General features: G+C 63.2%; 1 protein-coding gene and 2 long non-coding RNA genes across 14 annotated transcripts in view; 2 read left to right on the forward strand and 1 right to left on the reverse strand.

Moving 5' to 3' along the window:
* Septin9 (septin 9) overlaps window positions 1-23,861 on the reverse strand; it is a 140,069-nt gene that overhangs the window by 17,788 nt on the left and 98,420 nt on the right. Inside the window, exon 1 of one of the 11 annotated variants that reach the window (XM_078041586.1) lies at window positions 13,563-13,695. The exons of 8 other annotated variants lie outside the window; for them this stretch is intronic. The gene's annotated coding sequence lies outside the window, so the exon portion shown is untranslated. Of the gene's footprint in view, window positions 1-2,208; window positions 2,232-12,869; window positions 13,005-13,562; window positions 13,696-23,861 lie in introns of those variants that run through there. 2 more of the 11 variants (XM_078041584.1, XM_078041585.1) reach the window with 2 other exon arrangements.
* On the forward strand, window positions 24-3,301 carry LOC120884011 (uncharacterized). 2 transcript variants are annotated; one of them, XR_005726166.2, is made up of 3 exons: window positions 43-287; window positions 925-2,380; window positions 2,608-3,301. It is a non-coding gene; the product is annotated as an uncharacterized LOC120884011 (long non-coding RNA). The 2 variants fall into 2 exon arrangements; XR_013435874.1 differs by having other exon boundaries at window positions 24-2,380.
* Window positions 12,897-15,901, forward strand: LOC120884009 (uncharacterized). Its single transcript, XR_005726163.2, has 2 exons — window positions 12,897-13,013; window positions 14,610-15,901. It is a non-coding gene; the product is annotated as an uncharacterized LOC120884009 (long non-coding RNA).

Genomic DNA, 23,861 nt, shown 5'->3' on the forward strand with positions numbered 1-23,861 from the left:
ACGAGGGGCGGAGAGGTGGGGGAGTGGGCAGACGTGTCATCGGGTAGGTGGATGGATGGGGATGGAAGGGTTGTGGATGGAGGGATGAATGAGTGGGCAGATGAGTGGATGGACAGGTAGCCTACCCAAGGAATCTCAGAAACACATCACCGCAGGCTCTCCCCCAGCTGGGGGCACCGTGCAGTCAGACACCTTCATCACCTCTGGGACGCCCAGGAGAAAAGGCCGCAGACAGGACGTCCTGGCGCCCACGAGCCAGGAACGAGCAGGTGGCGCAGCCTGACCCGGTAGGAAGTTGAGCCGCACCTCTGGATTGGAGGTTCTGACCAGGCAGAGCTGCCAGTCCTCTGGAGGTGGAGGACACGGGCCTCACCTTCCCCGAGCCAGGGAAATGGGCTCCTGGCCGCCTCTCCTGTCCCCTAATTTCCCCCCCCCCCCGCCTGCGTGCTGACCCCGCTGCATGGGCTCCAGCTCTGCAGAGACAGGCCTGGCTCCCGCTGACGTCACCCCCCCCCCACGGCTGAACCAACTTCTCCACCCAGATTCACACACCAGTGCCCGCCTCACAGCTCCGCGAGTCCATGGTGGCTCTGCACCCGTGTCCCACGGCCCCTCCGTGCCAGGCCCGGCACCAGGCGCCGCCCTGGTCAAAGCAACATGTGAAAGGCACCTGGAACTGGACCGGCCCCACCCGGAGCCCACCTCTCCCACCTCCCCTCACAGCTGACAGCCAGGATCCTCCCTTGCCAACACCCCCAGTTCTACCAATGCAGCCCAGGTCCCCTCACTTGCTGACCATCCCCTGCGGCACGAACTGACTGTCCCAGTCTCCCCGGGGGACTTCCTGGTGCTCTGGCGTTGGATATTTAAACTAAGGTGACCCTTTCCCTCCTTGCTACTGTGACTGATGTCCACCGTGCCTAGGGCAGCAGAGTCCTGGGCTCCAGAATCCTGTTCCACTGACAAGCTGTGTGACCCTGAGCCCGCAACCCAACTTCTCTGTGCCCCCACGTTCTTATGTGTGAAATGGGATAATATGTGTGCCGGGAGATGAAGAGGATCAGGTCAGATGTTGACAAAGGGCACAGCACTGAGCCCCCTCAGCCAATGCTCTTTGTAAGTAAAATGCCTGACCCCTGTCCGCTCTCCAGAGCCACACGGGCACAGCCTCCCTGCCCAGAACATCCTCTCCCCTGCTGCTCCTGGGAACTGCCTCTTGTCTTCCCAGAGCGTTGGACCCGCAGGGTCTCTGTGTTCTGGGGCCCTGCTCAGTGAGCGGCCACTTGTTCCTGGGCCTCCCCTGCTGGCTGTGGCACCCGGGGGTCTGTCTGACTGTGAGCACAAAGCCTCACACCCCCCACACACCTACCGGGAAGCTGCAAATGAGTGGTGGGTCAGCCTGCTGCGCTCTCCTGGGCACCTCCCTCCCTGGAGCGCCCCAGGGCTCCCCGCCAGCCCAGGTGCGCCTGCTCCCTCCTGGCCTGCGGGCCGGCCGGGTGCTGGCCAGTGTCCTTTCCCACGGCTGCCGCGTGTGTGGCAGCATATGAATGAGATGCTAACAATTTCCGGTTTCCATCATCTGCTGGAGCCCAGAGCAGAGGCGCAGGGAAGGATGGAAGGGCTTCCTGGGGCGGCCCGGGTGGGGGCTGCTGAGGACATGTTCAGGAAATGGCCAGGGGGTGGGGTGGGGCGGAGAATGGGCGGCCTGGCTGGGCCCTAATCCTCCCACACCGACGGGGCTCTGGGCTGCGGGCAGAGGCGGAGGGCAGTGGGCCAGGGCCTCACCTGGGCCCGCCTCCCCCACAGCCCTCACGACCTGGGAGGGCACCCGCGGGAGGGGTCGTCACCAGCCCAGGCTCAGGAGTGACGTGCACAGCTGGCAAAGGGAATCCACCAGGTGAGGCGCGGCCGGGGCAGTGGAGCGCCCACGTCCACGGCACCCTGACCTGCACGCGCTCAGCCACAGGCAGGCACCCTGGGCCTCAGGCCTGACGCGGGGCCCACGGGGCACAGCGCTTCACGTCCATCGTCCATCGTGGGCCCAGGCCCATGGCAGGGGCCACATTCCTATGGCAACTGGCTGTGTCTTGAGATCAGCAAACACCGCAGCAAAGACAGCTCAATGAGGGGCTCTGGGGCCTGTGGCGGGGACCCTCCCGGCCACCTCCCCTCCAGCCCGCAGGACCAGGGCCGCCCGGGTTTACCTACGTGGGATTCAAGCAGCGACGTCTGGGGCAACCTCTGGGAACCTGGCGATGTCGATGGAGGCTGTGGCCGGATTTTGCAGTCAGTGCGGGGACCTGGAGGCCCGGGAGGGTGGGAGCCAGCCCCCTCCCGTCCCCTTTCAGCCCAGGCTCCGGGAAGGAGCCACATTCATATGGTAATTTCTCCCAGGAACCAGGAGGGACAGAGGGGGAGGGGCCGTGGCCTTCCTGAGGCTGTGCCCAGTGGGCCTTCCAAGTTGGCTGGAGAGTCCAGTCCCTGAAGAGGACGCAGCCAGCCGGACACAGCCCAGGAAGGCAGACCCTGGCGGCCTGGCCAAAGGCAGAGGGCTTTGCTCTGCACACCAGGGGGGGTTAGAGTGACCTGGGCTCTCATTTCTTCCAGAGTTTACCTTTTGTGCCTGAGATGCACAGAACATTCCAGAAACGCTGTAGCAGGGTGCCCAGCCCTGGAGACCAGTGGGCCGCCCCGCCCCCTCCTGTGCTCACATCCTCCCCCAGGAAGGCCGCTCCTGCCCTGGACTGAGGCTGGCCTCGGGGAGACAATCAGCAGAGTCACTGTCCCAGGCCTTCTGAGGCGGAGCAGGCCAAACACACCCACTTCCTGTCTCACACTGCAACAGCCCACCCACCCGTGCCCAGCGCCTGCCCATCTCCTGCAGGGAATGCCCACGACTCCCACTCCCCCTTTCTGACACGGCCTGCCCTGAGCCAGCAGAGGAAGCTGGAAGTCGGCGTCCAGGACCCCGTTGCAGACCCAAATGGCCACTCCACACCCCCCACCCGCACCCCAAGTCCTCCACGAGAGAATTCGGCCTATTCCAGTGAGCTCAAGGAGAGAAAAAGGGACCCTTGGCCTCCGGGGGCGTAGGGTGGCCGTGGAGCAAACCTCAGAGAAACAGCTACAATTAAAGAGAAATAAGAATTAACAGAGGGGCTGGGGCTGGGGCTCAGAGGCAGAGCGCTCGCCTGCCGTGCATGGGGCCCTGGGCTCCACCCTCAGCACCACATAACCATAAAACGAAGATGTGGTGTCCACCTATAACTAAAAAATAAATATTTTAAAAAATTAATAGAAATGATTGACCATGCTCCCGGCTGGACCAGGATCCGTCCTCTGACACACGGCGCGGAGGCTGCTGTGCCCAAATGGACCCAGCAACCACCCCAGGGAGAGAAAACCTGGGTCCCCGTGAAGGCCACACCGAGACCACGCACTGGAGCTCAGGGCAGCCCAGCGGCCATCACCTGAGGGTGGTCAGCACAGAGGAACGGAGCCAGCTGGGGTGCGGCTTGGTGGCAGAGCGTTGCCTGGCAGCCCTGGGTCCTGTCCCAGCCCTGAGAACAAGGACGAGGCATGCCCAGGCTAGAGCAAGACCAACCTCGAAATCACCACTCGAGCCAGACAGAGAAGGTCACGTGTCACGTGATTCCACGATAAAGGCACCTAGAACAGGCAAATGCAGGGCCGGGAAGCAGGTGGGTGGACACCAGGGGCCAGGAGGGGAGGGGACAGAGATAGGCGAAGGGCAGGGCACGTCCAGGAGTCGGGGGTAATGGCTGCACAGTCATGATGGTTATTTCGATGTGTCACCTTGACTGGGCTCCAGGGCCCCCGGTGTTTGAATCTGTAGGGAGTCTGGGATGAGCTTAGTAAAGCCAGTGTCCCCTGATGTGGACGGGCCCCTCCTATCAGGCGAAGGTGACAGGGTTCAGAAGCTGCCCGACGAGGCACCTTGGCATGAGAAATGGCTGGAGCGGAAAGGACTGTGGCCTCTCCCTGCTCCCTTGAAGGACGTCCTAAGACCCTGGCTTGGTAGGTCCCCTCCACACCTGCAGAAGAGCACCCTCATCTCCCAAGACGAGGCACCTGACAGGCTACAGGCTGCGCCCACTTCCCCAGGCGACCATTGAGCTGACCCAGGTCACCACTGTTCCCATGCTTCGTCCAACCTAGTGCAAACCCCGGGCTCCGCCATTGCTGTGGGGCTGTTTCCTTATAATGTCTTCTGTGTGCCGGGAATTCCGTGTGTTGGGAATTCCGTGTGCCGGTCTCCCATTCACTCTCCTTCACACTTAAACTGATGCGTCGGGCCATGAACCTCCCACCTCCGAGATCGGGGGAGTGATCCTGACGATAAATCTGTCCGCACAGGGCCAGCCCCTCTGGGCCCTCCCTCTCCGTGGCTGCAGTCACCCACCGCTGGCCACAGCCTGAACACCCTGACGTGAGCCGCGGGCCACAGGTCAGCGATCCGTTAGTTTGAAATGACCGCTCCTGTGTACTGCACAGCGGTCACTTCCCTACTCGTGACTGTTAATCTCCTACTGTGTCTGATTAACAAGTCAAGCTTCATCACAGGTAAAGTGGACAGGAAAAGCAGGACCTCTGGGTCCAGGAGCACCTGAGGCTCCAGGCACGGGCACCTTGGGCACCTTGTCCTAAGGGAGACAGAGGTTTGCTGTTGACACACACCTCCTGTGGGTCCCATTTCTCTGGGGAACCCTGACTCATACAACTTTGCAAATATACTGAAACCACTGGACGCGATACTTTAAAAGAGTGGATGTCACAACATGTGAATTCCGTCTCCATAAAGCTAATATTAAGGACAATAAAGGCAGCAAAGAGCGGCGAGATGTGAACACCCGCTCGACCCCCCAGAGCAGGGACTGTGGCCCCCGGGCAGGAGCATCCCCGAATGAGCCTGCAGGGAGGGCCTTCAAGCCCCCCACCCCGACCTGCAGCTCCTGGCATCGAGGGTCCTCAGTGGGCTCACCTCTGCCCCCCTTCCTGTTGCTCACCCCAACCGCGGCCATCAACACAAAGCTCTCACAGGCATTTTAAAGAGGGCCCATTGGTGCCGAGGGCTGGAGTCTGCAGAAGGACGCTCTCACAGAGGAGGCAGGAGCGCCACATGGAAGGAGAGGCGCAGCAATAAAAGCAGCCGTCAGGAAGCCAGGAAGACTGAGCTCGGCTGTCCCCAGTGTCCCTGGGCAGGAGGGAGGGAAGGGAGGCCTTGCCCCATGACACCCCACTCAGCACCCCACTCCCTGGAGCCCAGGCAGAGGGCTGGAGGTGTGGGGGCTGCAGCTTCCCAACAGGGCCCTGGCCGGGCCAGGAGGAAGTGACCGCAGGGGCCCCGCTGCTGGGCCAGGACTTCCTGGGCCACCTCTGCAGTACCCACGCCCTCTCTCCATTCAACCAAACCAACAGCACCCGCCAGGAGCCCTGCTGAAGGCAGCCCCAGAGAGAACTCCATCAAGCCTGATTCGGTGACGCTGGCCCAGAGGGAGTGGCCCCTGGGCTGCTCACGGTTTAATGACAACTTTAGCGTTTGGTCTCCAGCATCACATGGGGTTAGTCTTTGTTCCCAGCAGTCCTTGGAAGACAGCCCATGGTGAGCCAGGGAGGGCCAGCCTACCCTGGTGTAGTGTCCACACTCCTGCTCCCCCACACACCCAGGTCCCTCAGGGGAAGCTCCCCCGTCCCCAGCCGTGCTCCTACTCTGTAAACCGGGGCCAGTTTCTGCTGCTTAGTCAAGGCACACAGCAGGGCCATCTGCCTCCCCTCCACACCTCGTGGAGGGCCAGGCTGAGGGCTGCACTCTGGGGAGATGGCTGCCATGAGGTCCTCGCAGTCCAGGCCAGGGCCACCATCATGGTGGCATCTCAGTACCTCAAGGCTATCCATAAACGCACAAAGGCACCCTTGAGCGATGCGTGAATGAGGACAGAGGTGGCTGTGGGGCCACAGGCACAGGCCCAGGACCCTGGGAGATGGAACCAGGCAGTCCAGCAACCGTGAGCCCTGGGGGCGGGGGCGGCCGTGACAGCTGCGGCCATGGGAAGGGACAGCTGGGGAACCCTTACACTGAGTGGCCTCCCTGTTCCCAGGTGAGCAGGAAGCAGCGGCAGCCTGGAGTGCAGTGTGGGTGGCCTTTGGGGACCAAGGCTGGAGGGACAGTTGTGCAGCAGGCATTGGGTGTGGGGGCTCACCCCTCACTGCCATCGCCTCCTGGATGCTGGGATCCCCTTCCATGTCCCCCGCACGCCCACACCAGCTCCACTCCCAGAACCGAGCACTTCCCCACCTCCTGGCCCCACTGTTCCCACTGCCACTGTAGCTGGGCCGTCCCCAGCCCCTGGCAAAGCCCCAGGGCCCAGAGTCCAATCTCCACCACCCCTGGGCATGCCACAGCATTAGGGTAGTCCATCTGCCCCCTGCCAGCTGGTTCAGAAGCTTCTGGAAGGCCATGCTCCCCCCACGCTCGGCCAGCAGCTGCCATGCAGTTGGAGTTTAACTGCAAACGCAGCCGTGGCCAGTGACCTTCTTTGAAACGGCCCCTGGTCCTCCATTCCTCCCCAGGGTGGCCCTACAACGTGGCCACCACCACTGTCCGTTTTGCAGCCAGAAGACCGTGGCTTGGGGGGCAGGAGCCTCGGGGCACGCACGGTGAATACCGCCATCCTGACCGCCTCCTGCCACGTTTCTGTGAAGCCCACGGGAAGGCAGTCCCACGGCGAGCAGGACAGGATGGCAGGTCAGGTGCTGGAGGCCATCGGGAGCGTCACCCCTTGGGGACTCACCATGTGACCCATCAGCAGAGGCAGGGCCAGTGCAAACAGGGCTCCACTGCTCCCAGTTTTTGCCTTCATCTAAGCCTTACAGACAGCCTGGCCTGGCCGGGGACACGCCGCCTCTGAGCCTTACAGACAGCCTGGCTTGGCCGGGGACACGTCGCCTCTGGGCCTTACAGACAGCCTGGCCTGGCTGGGGACACGCCGCCTCTGGGCCTTACAGACAGCCAGGCCTGGCCGGGGACAAGCCACCTCTGGGCCTTACAGACAGCCTGGCCTGGCCGGGGACACGCCGCCTCTGGGCCTTACAGACAGCCTGGCCTGGCTGGGGACACGCCGCCTCTGGGCCTTACAGACAGCCAGGTCTGGCCAGGGACAAGCCACCTCTGGGCCTTACAGACAGCCAGGCCTGGCCGGGGACACGCCGCCTCTGAGCCTTACAGACAGCCAGGCCTGGCCGGGGACACGCCGCCTCTGGGCCTTACAGACAGCCTGGCCTGGCTGGGGACACGCCGCCTCTGGGCCTTACAGACAGCCAGGTCTGGCCAGGGACAAGCCACCTCTGGGCCTTACAGACAGCCAGGCCTGGCTGGGGACAAGCCACCTCTGAGCCTTACAGACAGCCTGGCCTGGCTGGGGACAAGCCACCTCTGGGCCTTACAGACAGCCAGGCCTGGCCGGGGACACGCCGCCTCTGGGAGTGGGGCTGGTCCTGGAGCACTCAGTGGCAGTGGGCAGGGCCAGCTTCCAGAGGGGCTCCCACTCCATCTGAGTAGTTGGCACTCAGTGGGTGTCTCTCCCCACTCTGCCGCTGCCCCTGGGGCCCGGCAGTGCACAGCCTGGACCCAGGGCCAAGTAGCCCACTTCCGAGGTCACTGCCCACCCTGGGACCCCTTCCCAGGTATGCCCGACACAGGCGGCACTCGGGGGTCTGCTGAGTGAGCCAAGATGTGAGGAAAGGCTGTGGCTGGCACAAGGTGACGTGGCACGAGGAAGACACCAGCCGGGTAGAAGCCACAACCCTCCATGCCCTGCTGGCCCTTCACAGGAGGTGGAGGCGAGGGCTGGCCAGGGCCTGCGGGGGGCGCTGACTCTAACTAGGGCTGCGAGGGGCACTGGGGCATGGCCACGCTGGCCTCGGGACAGGCTGGGGGGGGGGGTCGAAGGGGTCCAGTGAACCGCTAAAGCCCGTCAGCTCTGAGTAAGTCACGCACATGAGCAAGTGTCACCTGTCCTCTGAGGAGACAGTCACCGAGGCCACTTTCTCACCAACAGGCCACTTCATAGTGACCTCCCAGCTGGCCTCAGCTGTCACGTCTGTGCAATGGGGGCAGGAGCCCAGTTCCCAGAGCATTTAGAAGGAAGCCCTGCGGAGGTCTCCAAGTGAGTGGCCAGGGCTCGAGAGAGAAGAGGACACACGTTTCCCACGCTCCTCAGACCTCACAGGCTGAGGCCCTACCCGTCCTTCCACCGCGTGTGCGTACGCGTGTGCCTGTGCGTGTGCCTGTGCGTGTGCGGTGCTGGCCGAGCACCTGCTCTACCGCGGAGCCACATGCCAGCCCATTTCCCCATGTTTAAAACAACCACTGTGAACCGACGGGAGGAGACTCCAGAGGAAAGGTCAGGAGAAGGCCACAGAAACATGCACCCTGCCCGTTTCCAGCTGCCAGGCGGGGAGGTGACCAAGGTGGCCTAAGGAAACAGGGGAGATAATGACCAAGCGCCAGAGCTAGCCAAGGCGCACTTGGGAACTGCCCAGACCCCAGCCGCGCCCTGGGAACAGGAGCGCCCATCAGCAAGCACCTAACTACCCCGCACAACCACGGTCCTCAAAGACATGGGACCACAGCCCGGCGGACATGGGCAGGTGACCCTGAGACACAGGGTGCCCGTCTGCACCAGGCCCTCGGCTGCCATTCTTTACCGTCCCCGTCTAGTTGAGCCTCAGAAGGGCAAAGCGAAGGCACAGGACCCATTCGGCCTGTCTGAATCTCAAATCCAGAGGCCTCTGCAGAGACCTCAGTCACCCAGCTCAGAACTGCCCAGTCACCAGGCCAGCTCCACAGTGGCTCCACGCACCCACGCTGTCACGAAGGTCCCCAGGGTGTGGCTGACTGTGCCCTCTGGCTCAGGGCCAGGTGCAGGTGAGCGAGGACTCAATCTTGCCTGTTCCTCACGGGTCTCCTGTCCTCCGGTGACCCGACACCCTCCTCCGCCACTTGTCACACTGGGTCTGCCATCCTGCCACCCCTGTCCCCGCCACAGACAGCAGGGATTCTCCCCCCTGCTCGGTCACTGCAGACCCATCCTTACTCTCCGGGCCCACACCTGACACCAGCAATTGGCTGTGTTTTCCTGGGCCTCAGCACACAACCCAGAGAAGCTGTGGCTCCCGTCCTGGAGACCTGCCACTCACACGGAGCCGGAGGCCAGGAAGTCAGAGAAGGCATTCAAACCACCCAGGAATGCTGGGTTGTGATCCTTGGTTTTAAAAGCTCTCCAAGAAGACCTGTAGGAGAGGGAAAGCCCAGAGACCTCCTGGGAGGGCCTCACCACAAAATATTTGGATAAAAGCTGAAAATCTGCGGTCACCCAAGGCTGACTGTTCATTCAGTCAAACATCAACTGAGCAAGCACCTAGGACATCCAGGAACTGGGGACACAGATGGACACACAGATGGACGAGTCCTCATCCTTGCACAAGTGCGTGGAGGTGGGGGCCCCAGGGGTGGGTGTGAGTCACTCTCGGGCCTGGTCTTGGCCCGGGGGTCAGGAAATCTTATCTCTGCTCATCAGTGACAGGCACCTGGGCCAGAGCCCAGGAGATAAGATTAGAGATAAGGATCTGGGAGGGGGGAGGAGGTCCTCCACATTCCCCTGGGGACACAGGCAAGGACAACTGTGCTCACCTCATGACCACTCTCTGATGACCACATTGCTGTGTCCTCAGTGCCTGGCACCCAAAGAGCTGGACGGAAGCTGCAGGGGGCCTAGAGCCGGGGGGAGGGGTGCTGTGGGCCAGGGTGATGGAACTGACAGCCGGCAGCCCCTCTGCACTGGCTGCACACCTCCTCCCCATGGCCAAAGGGGTCAGGGTCAGCGAGTACTGGGGTCAGCCCCTACAAGCCCAGCCTGGAGCTGGCGTTCCAAGTGCAGCCTGGGACACTCAGGCGCCGGTGTCTTACAGGAACCAGTTACTGGACCAAATTAAGCATTCCCAATGGCATTCAGACTGGCCAGCCAGAGAGAGGGTCCAATCTGTCACCTTCAGGCACTCTGCACTGGTGACACGGGACCCCCCCACAAACCAAGGCCCAGACCCTCCCCCAGGTGCCAGCAGGGGCCAATTGTCATGAGCAGCTTGTGCAGCTGACCATGAACTCCGCCCTTGGCAGGGGCTGGCAAGGTGCCAGGAGGGCAGACGCAGCAGGACAGGGGAATTGGGCCCTGCACCCCGGGCCTCGGGTGGGGAGCCCTCTTCACTGGCCCTCGCAGCCTGGAGGGGGGGCAGTTCCCAGGGGGAGAAAGGAGGGAGGATGAGCAGGGGTGAGCTCCCCCGGGTCCTGAGCCTGGTCCTGAGCCTGCTGAGAGCTGGGCAGGCGGAGGCCTTGAGCATGGAGCGCCTCCCACGGCCCCGGGTGTGGGCAGGAGCCCCTCACTGGCCAGTCATTAGACCTGCACCCTCCCTGCGGACTCCCCATAAAACAGACCCACAGCAGAGCTCTTGTGCATGGCACCGCCTGCCCGCCACCCTCAGGAAGGGTCCTGGGAAGGCTTCCCAGGGCCTCTGCAGCTTCTGAGAACAGGTCCCTACCTGTCCAAGCAGCCAGCCCAGCGCTTACAGACAACCCAAGCTCACGCCCAACGGCAGAGTCTGGGGAGAGACCCAGCCAAGGGCTAGAGTCCCGCGGGATCCAGGTGTGGGCTCCTGACCAGGGGAGTGGGGCTGAGAGGGCAGGCGGTTCCCGTGAGGGGCACCAGGCATCTGCCTCCGTCCTCGTGCATTTAAATAAGGTCCCTCTTCCCACACACACAGCCGGCGAGAGGGGGCCCAGAAGCTTCCGGGGTGGTGTGGGAAAGCCGTTACGGGCTGCAGCGAGCAGAGGGCGCAGGAAAGCGGAAGCTCAGCCCTGGTCACCGGCTCCTGCCCGAGCCCTGAGACCTTTGCCCGCCTGGCCGGGGTCTCCCCTCTGCTGGAGGCGCCTCTCCCCTGCAAGCGCCCTATCTGACAGGCGCAGCCAGGCTCTGACACAACAGGAAGCAGGGAGGATGCGGTGGCCAGGGCCTGGGGCGGGGGGAGTCAGTGGTTCTGGAGGCCCAAATGGGTACAGGGTTCTGGGACAAAGGTCCCGGGGAGCCGGCCGGTCCCACAGCCATGGGCAGTCAATCTGGCGCCCAGAAGAGGACTCTGCGGGCCCCAAGAAGGTCCATCTTGACGTGGAGTAGTGGCTGGCCACAGACTGGCCACATTCTGCCCTGTGACTGGGCCTGCGGGGGAGGGCAGCAGGCCTCCACCTTGGGACGCCCTGGGGCCCATGCAGGGCCTCCAGGTGCCCGCAGCTGGCTCTCCCCTCTCACCAGGACAGCCGCCCCAGGAGGGTGGTCATCTATGATGGAACATGGTCCCCCAGAAACGGCCAGGGACAGGAGGGTTGTTAACAGACACAGAAGAAAGGCGGGCCACAAAGAGGCCACCTTCCACAGCCAGGTCTTAGCCCAAAGGAGCCCCAAGAGGGGGAGAGAGGCGTGACTCCCACCTTCCCCAAGGGAGGGCAGGTGGAGTCGGGGGCCCACCCGGGTGCCCCCACAGGCACAATCTCCCACCTATTTCCTGAAAAGGAGAGCCCTGGCTGGGTGGGGGGGGGTCAGGCTGGTCACCCAGTATCAAGCTTCTGTAAATGCCACAGAGGCCCCCAGGTGTCCCAGGAAGCAGGATGAAGGAAGGGGAAGCCCGCACTGTGGGGAAGGGCTTTCGCCCACCTCCTCCTCTCACGGGTTTTTCAGCGTGGGATCCAAACCAAATTCCAACTCGGTCCAGCGGGGGCCGTCCCCGGTGCCGGAACAGATCTGCCAGAAACCCACTGCCCGGCTGCTTCCGGGTGGTACATTTTTCCCAAAGAAAGGAATTTCAAACTTCTCTTGGGGAGCAGAGGGATGCTGCACGGACCTGGGCCTAGAGAGCAGGCGAGGGCGCAGGGCAGGGACAGAGCGAGGCAGACTGGAGGCTGAGTCAGTCCTCTGGGGGCGTTTGGGGTGGAGTGTCAGGAGCAGATGGCATTGCCTCTGTCCCTCCCTGCTAGGGGGTGTGTAGGGACCACACCGTTGGCCACAGGATTTCAGGCTCTCTCAGCCTCTGCGCTGGCTGCAAAGCCCCTGGACGGCAGGTCGGAGAGGAGCTGCTTCCTCGTCCCTGGCCGGCAGACCCGGGTTCCCCCACGCTGCATTCTCCAGCTGGAGCAAATGCGTGCCAGCCCCCCACCCTGCTCGCTCCCAGGAACGCGCTGCACGTCCCAGGCTTGTCCTAGGACCCTGAAGCTGACCCGGCAGCACAAACCCCCTGCTCCCAGCGCGGGGGCTGGGGTCTCTGCTGGCTGCTTCCCAGTCATGGAGCTCAGCTCCAGCCGGTCTTCGGAGCCTCCCACTCATACGGGCTGAGAAGAAGTGCGGAGCCACTGGAGAGAAGCAATGGCTCATTCCCGCTTCCTCCCGGCCCCTGGAAGTCAGGGCAGCCCCTTGGAGGGAAACCCACTCCAAGACACTCCCAACGGGAGGAGAGCGGAACCACTCGCCTCCTTGGCCAAATATTTACAAAGAGATAGCTGTGGCCACACAAAGCCCTTTTCTTCCATTCCGCCACCAAAAATCTGGTCCCCGCGTGGAGAATGAGCTCCCTGCCGCCCCTCTCCCAGGGACTCTGAGTGTCCTGCTGGCCCCAGGCCCTGGCCAAGGGGCGGTGAGGCTCCGGGCCCCACTGCCGCAGCCCCGGGGGCCCACCGGGCAGCCGCACCACCTGAAGGCCCCGGAGCCAACGGTGCGAGGCTGGGAGAACAAAGAGCAAGGACTCACCCCAGCAGCTGAAAGTCTGGGCTGCGCTGGACGCCGCCGGAGAGCCGCGGCCCGCCCACCGGGTCACATGGCTCGGAGCCGAGCAGAGGATCAAAGGGGCTTTGTGGCCGAGGAACAAGGAGCCTCCCACAGCGCGGGGCAGAGGTAGGAGGGCCCGCAGTGGGGACTGCTCCGAGGGGCAGGGCAGGCAGCAGGAGGCGGGGAGAGGGGTGCAGGCTGCAGGCGCCACAACCACGGGGTGTGTGGCGCGCGGGGGCCGTCTCCCTGCACGCAAGACACCCCCCAGATGGAAAGGGACAAGGCTCCTGGGGAAGAGCTACGGGGGCCACTGCCCGGACCTTGGCCATGCCGCCCTCGCCCTGCATTTGCCAAGTCTGTGCCCATCCTGAGCCACCATCCCCTCCTCTCGGCTGAGACAGGAGAGGTGCCCTCTCCACCCCAAGCCTGGCTGGTGCTCCCTCAGCCTGCTCAGGTGACAGCCGTGACACCCAGGCTCTCCCGCTGAGCTCTAGCAGGGCCATCCACCCCGAATGCCCCAAAGGTGTCCAGACCCGCTGTCCAGATCTGCACCCAGCCGGAAGCCATTGCCCCAGGCTTGGGGGCGGGTGGAGCACAGCCGTCCTGCTGAGTGCAAGGCTGGCTGTGGCCAGGGGAGAAGGCGTGGGCAGGGGTGGGGCGGGGCGGGGCGCTCACCCTAAACCTTCTCTCAGGAGCCTCCGGACTCAGGTTCTGATCTGACTCCTGCTTCTCCTGCTGGCCCCTCCTCAAGGCCTGGGCAGTGAGTCACGGGGATCTTCCTCCGCTCCCTGCAGGCCCTGTGATGTGCTGGGACCCAGCGGGGGATGGGCACGGGGGTCCCCAAGGGGGAGCCCACCCTGCTGGGCTGGGCCTGGGCGCTGGGATCTTCCAGACCCATCCCGATGCCGCGCCTCTGACCCCAGTGAGTCACTCCCAGGAACAGGCCTGGCCAAGGCGGCCCCACGCCAACTCCCACATGAGTGCTGGGGGGGCTGGTCGGGGAGGTTTGCTAGGGGCCAGGAGCAAACCCTGAGCCTCTGGTGACACCTGGGAAAGGCATCTTAGGGCCCTGGGCTGGGTTCTCCAAGGGACAGCCATCCCTAGCCATGAAGTGTGGCTCTAGCCCAGCCCCCAGGGCCTCGTGCCAAGGCCATTCCAGTCCCACCCTGTGCTGATGGTCAAGACCCCAGGGCACCCACTCCACTGGCCACACATGGGGACCCAAGGCCCCTGGCTGCCACTCCTGGGATGTGACCTTCCCATCTATCAAATGGGCACCGTCAAGTCTGAACTCCAGAGCCAGGCGCAGGTCCAGCCTGGCCCAGCCAGGAGGGGCCCCCCAAACCCTCGGCTCCTCTTCCCCCAGGAAGGGAGTTCCCAGGCCCATCCTCCCCAGGCAGCTCCAGGACCCAAGGAAAGAGCAGGCTGAGGGGCCCAGGGTCAGGGCTGACCCAGCCTCGGAGACAGGGCCTGCACGCCGCCCGTGGCCTCCTCCTGGGGACAGAGGGCTCCCTCCGGGTGCTCCCCGCTGAACCTCCCGCTTAGACTCGGGCCCTATTCTGCCTCCCAGCTTCTGGCCACTCAGGCCATTCCCGGCAAACCTTTCCTGGCCACTCTGGCCAACGGCCTGCTCTCCCCGGGCCTTTTCCCTCCCTCCTCCGGATTCCTGGCTTGGGAGGTGGCAGCTTGGATGCTGTGCACAGGTGCCCATCCCTCTTGCAGCTGACCTGCTCTTGTCACCAAATGAAGTTCTCCAGAGCACAAGAGAGGGAACCCCGGGGCTACTCAGCGGCTTCTTCAACCTGAAATGCCACCTTGGGCACTTTCTCAGGTCTCTGCCACTCAGCACTCTCACACTCAGTGTCACAGCCTGTCACCTGCATAGGGGCCACCAACCCTCTGGGAGGAACAGAATTCGAGCCACAGCTATAAGCTCCGACCTCCTCGTTGCCAAATTCAGAACACAAGAATGACCGGGCGACACTCATCTTAATACATTTTTACCTCATCTAAGACACGTGATCAACACGAAAACCCTGGAGACACCCCGGTTGCTCTCTCCGTCAATACTGAGGCTCTGAAATCCAGGGTGTTTCCCACTTAGGCCCCTCCCAGTTTGCACACATCCCATGCTGCATGCTCAGGAGCCACGCGTGGCCAGGAGCCGCTGTGCTGGACGGTGTGGCCCTAGGCAGTGTCCTTTCGCCCTGGGATCACCCAGTCCTGGAGAACCCTGGACTGAGATGCCTCACTGCAGCCCTGAGTCACTTCCAGAACCACCGTGTCTGCACTTCCGTGCAGAGGTAGAAACACAGTGGCCTCGGCTCTAGGAGACGGCTGGCCGCCCATGCCCACATCTTGGATTTCAGTATCAGAGAGAACAGAGCTTCTCTGAGGAAATCAACCAGCTGGACCGAGGCTAGGCATCATCCAGACCTGCCCACCTTGTCTTATTAAACTCACCCCCAGTGCCCAGGGCAGGACGCACCTGGGAGCGGGTGGCTGGCCACTGGCTCCTGGCGTCTGGCCCCGGAGGGTGCGCCTAGGCATTGGCGTGGCCCCAGGAGCTGAAGCAGGAGCTTGGCTTGGTGGAGGGCCTGAGGCCGTGGGAAGCTGCCCAGGCCACAGGCAAAGGGAGAGCAGAAAACCGTGGCAGCGCAGGCCGAGACCCGGGCTCCCTCCACCCCTGCCCTTCCGGAGGCGGAGGTGTCCACACGCTGGCTTCCGCCAACTCACACCCTTCCAACAGCGAGCTCATCAAGCCGTGTTTATTTATATTAAAGTCACATAGAATTGCACTTAAAGAAGAATTTATGGAGACAGAAAGCAGACCAGTGGCTGCCAAGGCCAAGGGCGAGGGGAGGGGAGGGGACGGCTCTTTGTGGACACGGAGGATGACAGGGTTCTGGAGCTCCACTGACCAACAGCCACGAGACACTGAAGGCACGAGAGGCTACCAGCGGTGCAGCCGACCTTCCGGGTGTCACCACAATAAAACATACCAGGGAAAGGGAGTTTAAAGTTCTCCTTTCTATTTTCTGGACCCAGTTTATTTACATTTTAAAATCAAACTGGCCCTAAGACACACCATAAGCCCGAGACAGGCTGGCTCTCCGAGAAAGTGACTTCACCTGGCGAGGGGGGCTTGGCAGATTTCTCAGGTGGCCCTAGACGCAACCCCAAGTACCAGACAGGGTGACAGAGGCAGGAGAGGCCCAGCCACCAGCCAAGGAATGACAGCGGCACCAAAGCCCAAGAGGGCAACGTCCTCCTGGGGGACTGAGTCGCATCTTCCGGGGCTTGGGAGACTCTGAGCCTGACCCGTACCCACCAAGACTCATCCGAGAGCTGAGGAGCCCGAGGGCACCCGGCCAGTGGGCAGCACTTGAAAGAGGGCCCCACAGGGTCCTTGCCACGTGCCCATCTGACCAGGAGCAGCACCCACTACCTTCCTGGTGACCATCCCAGCAGAAGGGCTGCCAAGGAGATGGGCAGCAGTGGTGGTCAGTAGGGTCCTGCTCCAGACCTCAGGGGGACAATCACGGTTCCTTCTTCCCAGTTTCGGAGGCCGCCACCTGCCAGGAAGCGCAGGACACCACGTGCTGCCCTCCACGCCCGCGGCCTCCTCGGAAAGAGGATGTGGTTTCCCAGCATGCCCCTCTCTCCTGCACACGCACGTACACACCTGCCCCCATTTCCAGGTCCTGCAGTCGCCTGCACACTTGAGCGCCACAGAGCCAGGCCACGAACACAAAGCTCAGCCTTCCCGCCACCTCCTCCGTCCACCTCACCCCCCAGACCCCAGGAAACACCCGGCTTCCCTCTGGCCGGCGTGGGCTCCTGCCCTGGACCAGGGTGGGACGGGCTGGGCGTTAGGAGGCTGACTCCGCTGGCCCATGTGCAGCTGCCCAAGCACCCCCAGGGCCACATGTCCCTGGGGCTGGGCTGCTGGGGACCGCCCCAACAGCCCCAAAGGGAAGGCCAAGCCCAGGCTGGGGAGGGGCTGGTCTGTCACCTTCACTTGACCTTTTCCTTCCGGTTCCCTCCCTTAGCCTAGAAGAGGGTGCGCCTGCCCCATCTCAAAACCCAAACAAGCCAGCCCCCTCCCCTGCTTCCTCCTCAGAGGCCGAGCCCCCTGGGAACAGCTCCTTGGTCGATGCCCGGGCTCCATCCTTCCACCACCCCCGGCTTCTTAGCCTGGGCACCTGGTCTCTGCCCACGGCACAGGGCAGGAAAACGGCTCTGGAGAGACTCCTCGGCACCAGTGTCCAGTCCCACCCACTGGCTCCAGGGCAGCAGTTGACACTTGGGACCCCCTAGGGAGGGCAGCTGCCAGCCCCCTCCCTGGGTCCCTCTCTCCCCTTCCCTTCCTCGTCCCTCACCTGGGCCTCCCGGGTGACCTCCCCTCTGCCTGCTCCAGGTCTCGGGGCAGGATCCCTTCCCAGCTCCACCCAGAACTGCAGCTTGCGGGACAGGACCCGGGACAGGGGACAGGCCAGGCCTCTCCGCTCTCCCTCTCCTGCTCCCACTGCCCCGGGCCCTGCCTCACTCAGGCCTCAGGCTGCTGCTTCCCAGCGGGGCCAGCTGTCCCTTCCTGCCCAGTCCTGGGTCGTGCCCTTTGGCCACTCCCCAGGAGGACTGCAACTGCCCCTCACTCCTGCCCGTTTCCTGTCTTCTCCCCCAGGATGACCCTGCCCACTCCTTTCCCACAGTTCAGGGGCCCCTCCAGGAGGAGGAGACTCTTCCCTAGCACTGGAGGACCCCTGTGATCTGACCCACCCACGTCCTCCCCTAAGGACGCTGCACCCTTCAGCCAGGCCCCAGAATCTCCCAGAGCCCACTGACAGACAGCCCCCAACATCCTCCACCCCGTGACCACCGACCGAGTCACTCACTGCCTGACAGCTTCGCCTCCCGCCTGCCCCGTCTCCTAGGTAACAGGTCCCAGGTCCACGGTCCTCAGTAGAAGGGGCTCCCTTTCCTTCCTTTCTTTTTTCTATTTCATCTCTGAGGACGAAACCCAGGGGTGCTCTCCACTGAGTTACCCAGGCTGGTCCTGAACTTATGGTCCTCCTGCCTCAGCCTCCGGAGTCACTGGGACCCCGGCCGGTCTCCTCTTCGCGGCCCCGGCTAGCATCTGCAGTATGCCTCTCCTTTCCCTCCCAAAGCCTCCTTCCGTCAACAGTGTGTCCTGTGAATTACTTGATGCTATCTGAACTCACAGCGCAACCTCCTGGTCTGCAGCCAACGCTGATATTCCCATGTGATGGCCACAGATCAGTGACCGCGGCTGCAGGCACATGTGCAAGCCCACGGCCCCCACCTCACCCCGCCCGGCAGGCCCCTCTCCCATCACGGTGCAGAGACGCCCACTGGGGGACAGACACCAACTCAGGATGCTAAACACCAAGGACAAGACAGACCCAGCCCGAGTCTGCACCCCGTAAACCACGCCTCGCGGGGCCTCTAGGCCTGGGGGGTTCCAGGCGCTTGGTGGGACAGCCTCCCAACCGTCCTGCCCTGAAACAAGGACCCAAACAAACTCTGGGTGGCTTAGGTGTAGACCTTGGGCCTTCAGAGGGGGATCCGGGCTCCCGGGCCAGTGTGGCGGGAGGGAGGAAGCAGAAAGGGCGCGTGTTGGCTGGGCTCCTGGAAGGGGGTTGGTGAAGCCAAGGGCTCTCAATCCTGGCAGCGGGGGACCGTCCCTGGGGGAGCATCTGAAGGATGAAGAGGACCCACCCAGTGCCTCTAACTGGACTCATGGGGCGGTCCATATTTAAAGAGGTTCTTGAGGGGACTCTCGTGTAGCTGGGGTTCAGAACTGTTGGTCAGCACTGAGAGACAGGCACATGGACACCCCCCTCGGCTGCTTCCCAGCGGCTGGGACTGTGCTGCCTCCCTCCGTCACACCCTCCACCACGAAGCGCTGCCTCACCTGGGCCCAGAGCAATGGAGTTGGCCCATCAGGACTGACCCCCCGAACCCCTGAAATCATCAACAGAACCCACTTTCCCTCCTCCGTGTGATTCCTGTCAGGTGTTCTGGTCCCGGCCTGGAGAACCTAACACAAGGCCCGTGTCTCCGTCCCTGCTCCGGCCAGGCATCACACAGACCCTTTCTCTCTGGACGCGCTGGGCAGGCAGAGGCAAGAAGCCCCACAGGTAGGAGGGCCCACCTGGGGCAGCCTCAGGTCTGGGGGTACTGTTTTAAAATCCACAAATTCCTATACCGGGGGGGGGGTCCCTGCAGTGTGGTTCATTAAAATAAAATAAAATTTAAAAATCAGCACGGAGATGGGTGACAGCGGCAAAAGCCAAACGTCCAGAGCAATAGATATGCCGCCCACGGACAGCTAACTCGCAGGCACCAAAGGTAAGCTACGGACAGGGGCCAGCCACGCCAGCTCTGTGACCGCAGAACAAGGCGGAGCATCGCCCGGCACCCAGGGCAGGAAGGCCCGCGCGCACAGGGAGGGTGGCCAGGCGCTGGGCAGGCTGGGACAGGAGGCGGGCGGGCGGGCAGGGGCCTCCTGTCGGATGGCACCTGGTGTTCACTGAGATGGTGCCTATTTTTAAAAACTGGAAGAAAAGATCCTGGCGGTCCGGGGTGTGAGAGGCAGTGAGCGGTTCCCTGGCCACGGGGCTGGGTGGCCTGGGAGACCCGTCGGGGCCACCCGAGCCCGTGTTCCTTACCTGTAACTGCAGGGCCAGGAAACGCGGGGCTGCTGGGGAGGCGGCTGTCCACGCTTCCTGCCCTCCCCGGCCCTCCCCGGCGGGTTTGGGGAGGATCACGTGAGTTAACATGAAAGAGCTCTGAAAACCACAGGAAGGTCTCGGGGAGCGGGGCCGGGCGTCTCCAGGCCTGTTTTCTTGAGCAGGCAGAAAACGCCCCAGTCGGGGAGCAGGCGGCCCAGTGGGCGCTCCCACGGGGGCGCTGAGCCACTCCTCGGGGGCCTGAGGCCCTCCTCCCTCTGCACAAACCTGGGGCAGGTAGAATCATGGACGGTGGCAAACGAAGCTGCGGGTCTCACTTGAGCCCAGACCAGCCCAGCCCTCGGCTCTCCTCCCCCTCCCCTCCCAGAACTGATCCCCAGAAACGGGGAGACGGGGTGGGGGGTGAGCTGGTGGAACAGCACCTCTTGATGTTTACCCACAGAAGGGGGCACCTACCACCTCCCTGGGTGGCCACACCCTCCCGGTCCCAGCAGTTCCTGTCCCCGAGCACCCAGGGTCTCAGGGCTCCACCACCAGACCTCCTGCCTCATCCAGGCGACAGGCCGGGATAGCAGGAAGGATCCAATCTGGCACAGGTTGAGTGACGGGCAAATTCCTTCCTTCCTTCCTCCCTCCCTCCCCCTCCCCCAAGATGCCAGGGGAGCCCTCTACCCCGAGCCACACCCCAGTCCTGGGCCAGTGTCTTTACCTCTGGGGAAGAGTTTTCTCATCTGCAGAGCTGGGAGGGGGACACAAGCACCGACTGGCACCTGGCGGGCCCCGGGCGTGGGCGCTCGGCAGCAGGAGGAAGGAGCGGCTGTCAGCCTTGGGCACAGACGCCACCGCCCAAGGACTGGGAAGTGAGGAAAGGAAAGAGCCAAGCTGCTCCCTGCCCACGAGGCGCTGTGTCTGCTTTAAGGCAACCACCACCGCGTGTCCAAAGGTCCTCCAGGCACGGTCTTTAAAAGGTGCCTTGGAGGGGCTGGGGCTCAGCAGCGGAGAGCTCCCTGGGTTCCATCCTCAGCACCACGTACAAACAAACAATCAAAGGTATCGTGTCCACCTACAACTAAAGAAATTTTTTTTTTTTAACAAAGTGCATTAGAGGCGTAGAATGCCACGAGTATTTCTCACAATCGGCAAGTCAGCAACACAAGCAGACGGCTTCACCCGGGGGCATCTGACCTCGGCCACGGAGTCCCTTCACACGGACCCCTGGGTGCCGCACTGGCCAGGGCTAGGACCCGGGTGCCTCCTGGTGCACACAGCCCTGCCTGCTCAGGCCTCAGGGTCAGGAGGACACACAAAGGGTAAGGGGGGGCAGACCAGGGCGACCTGGCAGCACATGGCCAGGGCCTGTGGCACCTAGGAACAGCCCAGAGTCCTAAAGGGACCACTCCTGGGAATGCAGGACCCAAGAGGCAAAGGCCTGGAGGTGGGCCCCAGGGGAGCTGTGTCAAGAGGACGGCAGATGAGGCAGAGGGATACGCCAGGAGGCCGCAGACACGGATGCTCCTAAGGTGTCACCAAGTGTCATCTGGGCTGTTTCCAGCCAGGAACGGAATGACCCCAGGGGCTGGGGTGCAGGGATTCACTCACCCGTCCCCTGTTCAGCTCAGAAAAAGACTTTCACGTGGACAGGCCAGGCCTGGCTAGAGCAAGCTGCTGACCACACAGGGGCTGCTGGGGCAGGTGGACGCCAGGTCCAAGGTCTCCGGGGCCCCGTGCAGCCCAGAGCTCCGGTGGCGGGTGCTGGGCTCACTCTCCACCTCCTGGCCGAGTCCTCGCCTCCTGACAGAGGGTCTCCAGGTCCCTGGGCCCTGAAGGTGGCAGATGACCTGGCCACTGTGGTCCAGGAGGCCTGCTCAGCCTGCTCCGCGCTCTGTAACCTGCCCTGCCACCCAGGAGGTAGGTGCTGGGGACCAGGAGGGGAAATTGGGCTTGAGCTCCCTCCAGGGCCTCGTGGAGCCTCTGAATTTCCTGGGGTCCGTCTCCTTACTACCCTAACGTCTCTTTCAGCTCCAGAATTCCACCCCTGTGTCTACGGAAAGGGGACAGTTTGGTCCTCTTTCCCAGCAGGTTTGGAGGTGAGTGTCCCCAGAAGCGCGCACGCGAGGTGTGAGGGGCTTGGAGGGAAATGGCTGGGTTCTGAGAGCCTGACCCGACGGGTTAACTGGGTGGTGACTGCAGGCCGCGGGTGCGGCTGGGGGAGGTGGGCACTGGGCATGGCTTTGGGGACCACCTCCCTCCACCCAGCGCTCAGCCTGTTCTCCAGCCCTGAGGAGTGGGGAGGCCGCCTATGGACTGAGACTTCTGAAACCGCGAGCCGCCAAACAAGCGCTCCCTCCTCTCAGGTGGCTGTGGTCCTCAGTCACAGGGTGAAAAACATGACTGACCGGGCATCCTCGGACTGCAGCCCTGGGGGTCCGCAGGCACCTGGAACCTTCCGGGCCCAGAAGCACCAGGGAATTCCTCCGGATCCTTGCAGATCCTCTCTCCCCTTCCCGCCCTGCAGGCAGGAAGCTAATTGTGACCAAGACGCCACTCCTCCTGGCTGGTCAGGGTGTCCCCAAGCCCTTCAGGGGCTCCAGGGGAGAGTGGCTGGCTGGCCTCTCCTGCATCTGGTGGCCACAGCCTTCCTCCTCCTCCTCCTGCTTCACAACCCCAGCCGGCTTTTGCCACTTTGAAGGGCCCTTGTGGTCACACGAGGCTCATGCGGATTATCCAGGAAAAGAAATCTCCCCATTTGAAGACGGTTGATTAGCAACCTCGACTGCAGCTCAACCTGAATGGCCCCTGCCATGTCCCCTCACGCGCTCCCAGATTCTGGGGACTGGACTCTCCGGAGCCACGCCAACCCCACCAAGCCTGGTCCTGGACTTGCTCTCTGTAAGGGGGGACGGAGGCACCCGCCATGCTATCCTGTGGGGCAAGGGACAGCGTGTGCTGGACGCTGGAGCAGCGCTCGGCAGGTGAGGGGATCTGTGACCATCTGTCCCTTCTTCACCAAGTGACCTCATCCAGAGGGACTTTCAAATCTCTCAGCGCTTCCTGGCCACCAGGCTGGAGCCTGTCTGCAGGTGCCACCCAGGGCCACCCAAGTCCCTGACCCCTGAACGGTCACATCCCCCACACCGAGCTCTGAGTAGATGCTGTGAGCTTGTCACCTGTGCCCGGACACAGAGATGCCAGGATGAAGCCACCTTAGTGTGCACATAGCTCAAGCCAGGGGCCCCCAGTGTCACCTCTGACCCAGGGCAGGGCCTAGTCCCTGTGACTCTCCTAGTGGGACATCTGGCTTCAGAAGGGTGATGAATAGGCCAGGGCCACAGGCCATGAGGAGGCTCACCTACCCGTGGTCCCACCCCAGGACCAGGAGCAATCAGGAGCGGTCAACACCCCTCGCCCCGTCCCTGATGGACCGGGAGGCCTCCCACCTGATTGAGGGTCCCCCAGGAGGACAGAGCCTCCCATGTGGCCTCCACAAGATGACCCCCTCTGGGTGAGCCACAGGAGGTCCTGGGCAGGGGGAGGGTAGGAGGAGAGGGGCAGCAGGCCTGGCTCCCTGTGGGCTCGGGAGGTGGCTGGGCCTCTCTGGGGCTCTTCTCCGGGTGACATGAACACTCTGTGTCTGAGGCTTGTCCAGGGGCCTCCGTCCTGCAGGTCCACCTGCTCCAGAGCTAGGCTTCTGGACCACTCACTCCTGGGAAGGAGCACTGGGGACGTTCCCCAGGCCTTCCCTCTGGTGTCACCGCTAGGGTGGCTCTGCAGCCAGACGGGAGGAGGCCAGGGGGGTCCCTCCAGGAGGGACAGGGACCAGGGACGGAAGAAAGCCTCTGGCGAGGATCTGGGGGAAGGGCAGCTGCAGACAAAGGGGACAGGAAGCAGGCGCCCCTCCCACTCCCCCTGGGGGATGGAGGGGGTCTGTCTACAGCCCCCTCCCCAGCTGGCTGCAGCCCAGACGCCTCCAGGAGGACCCAGCCCCCCCTCGTCTGGGGGAGGGGGGAAGTGAGGGTCTTGGCTTTGCCAAGTCCCAGTAATGAATCCCACATTCACTGCGCCTGGCTGCCTGGAGAGCGGCCCTCCACCTTCTGGCTGTGCGCTGAACAGCTGGCCTGCAGAAGAGGCTGGGACGGCGCACGCACGCGGAGGTGCCTGTGCAGAGCCCGCTGTCCCCCACCCACCCCTTCCTCTGGAGATAAGGCCTCTCTGTTCTGGCTGTTTCCCTGGGAAAGCAGGCAGGAAGCGGATCCACCATCAA

The sequence above is a fragment of the Ictidomys tridecemlineatus genome, chromosome 3 (genome assembly GCF_052094955.1).
Source record: "Ictidomys tridecemlineatus isolate mIctTri1 chromosome 3, mIctTri1.hap1, whole genome shotgun sequence".
Lineage (NCBI taxonomy): Eukaryota > Metazoa > Chordata > Mammalia > Rodentia > Sciuridae > Ictidomys > Ictidomys tridecemlineatus.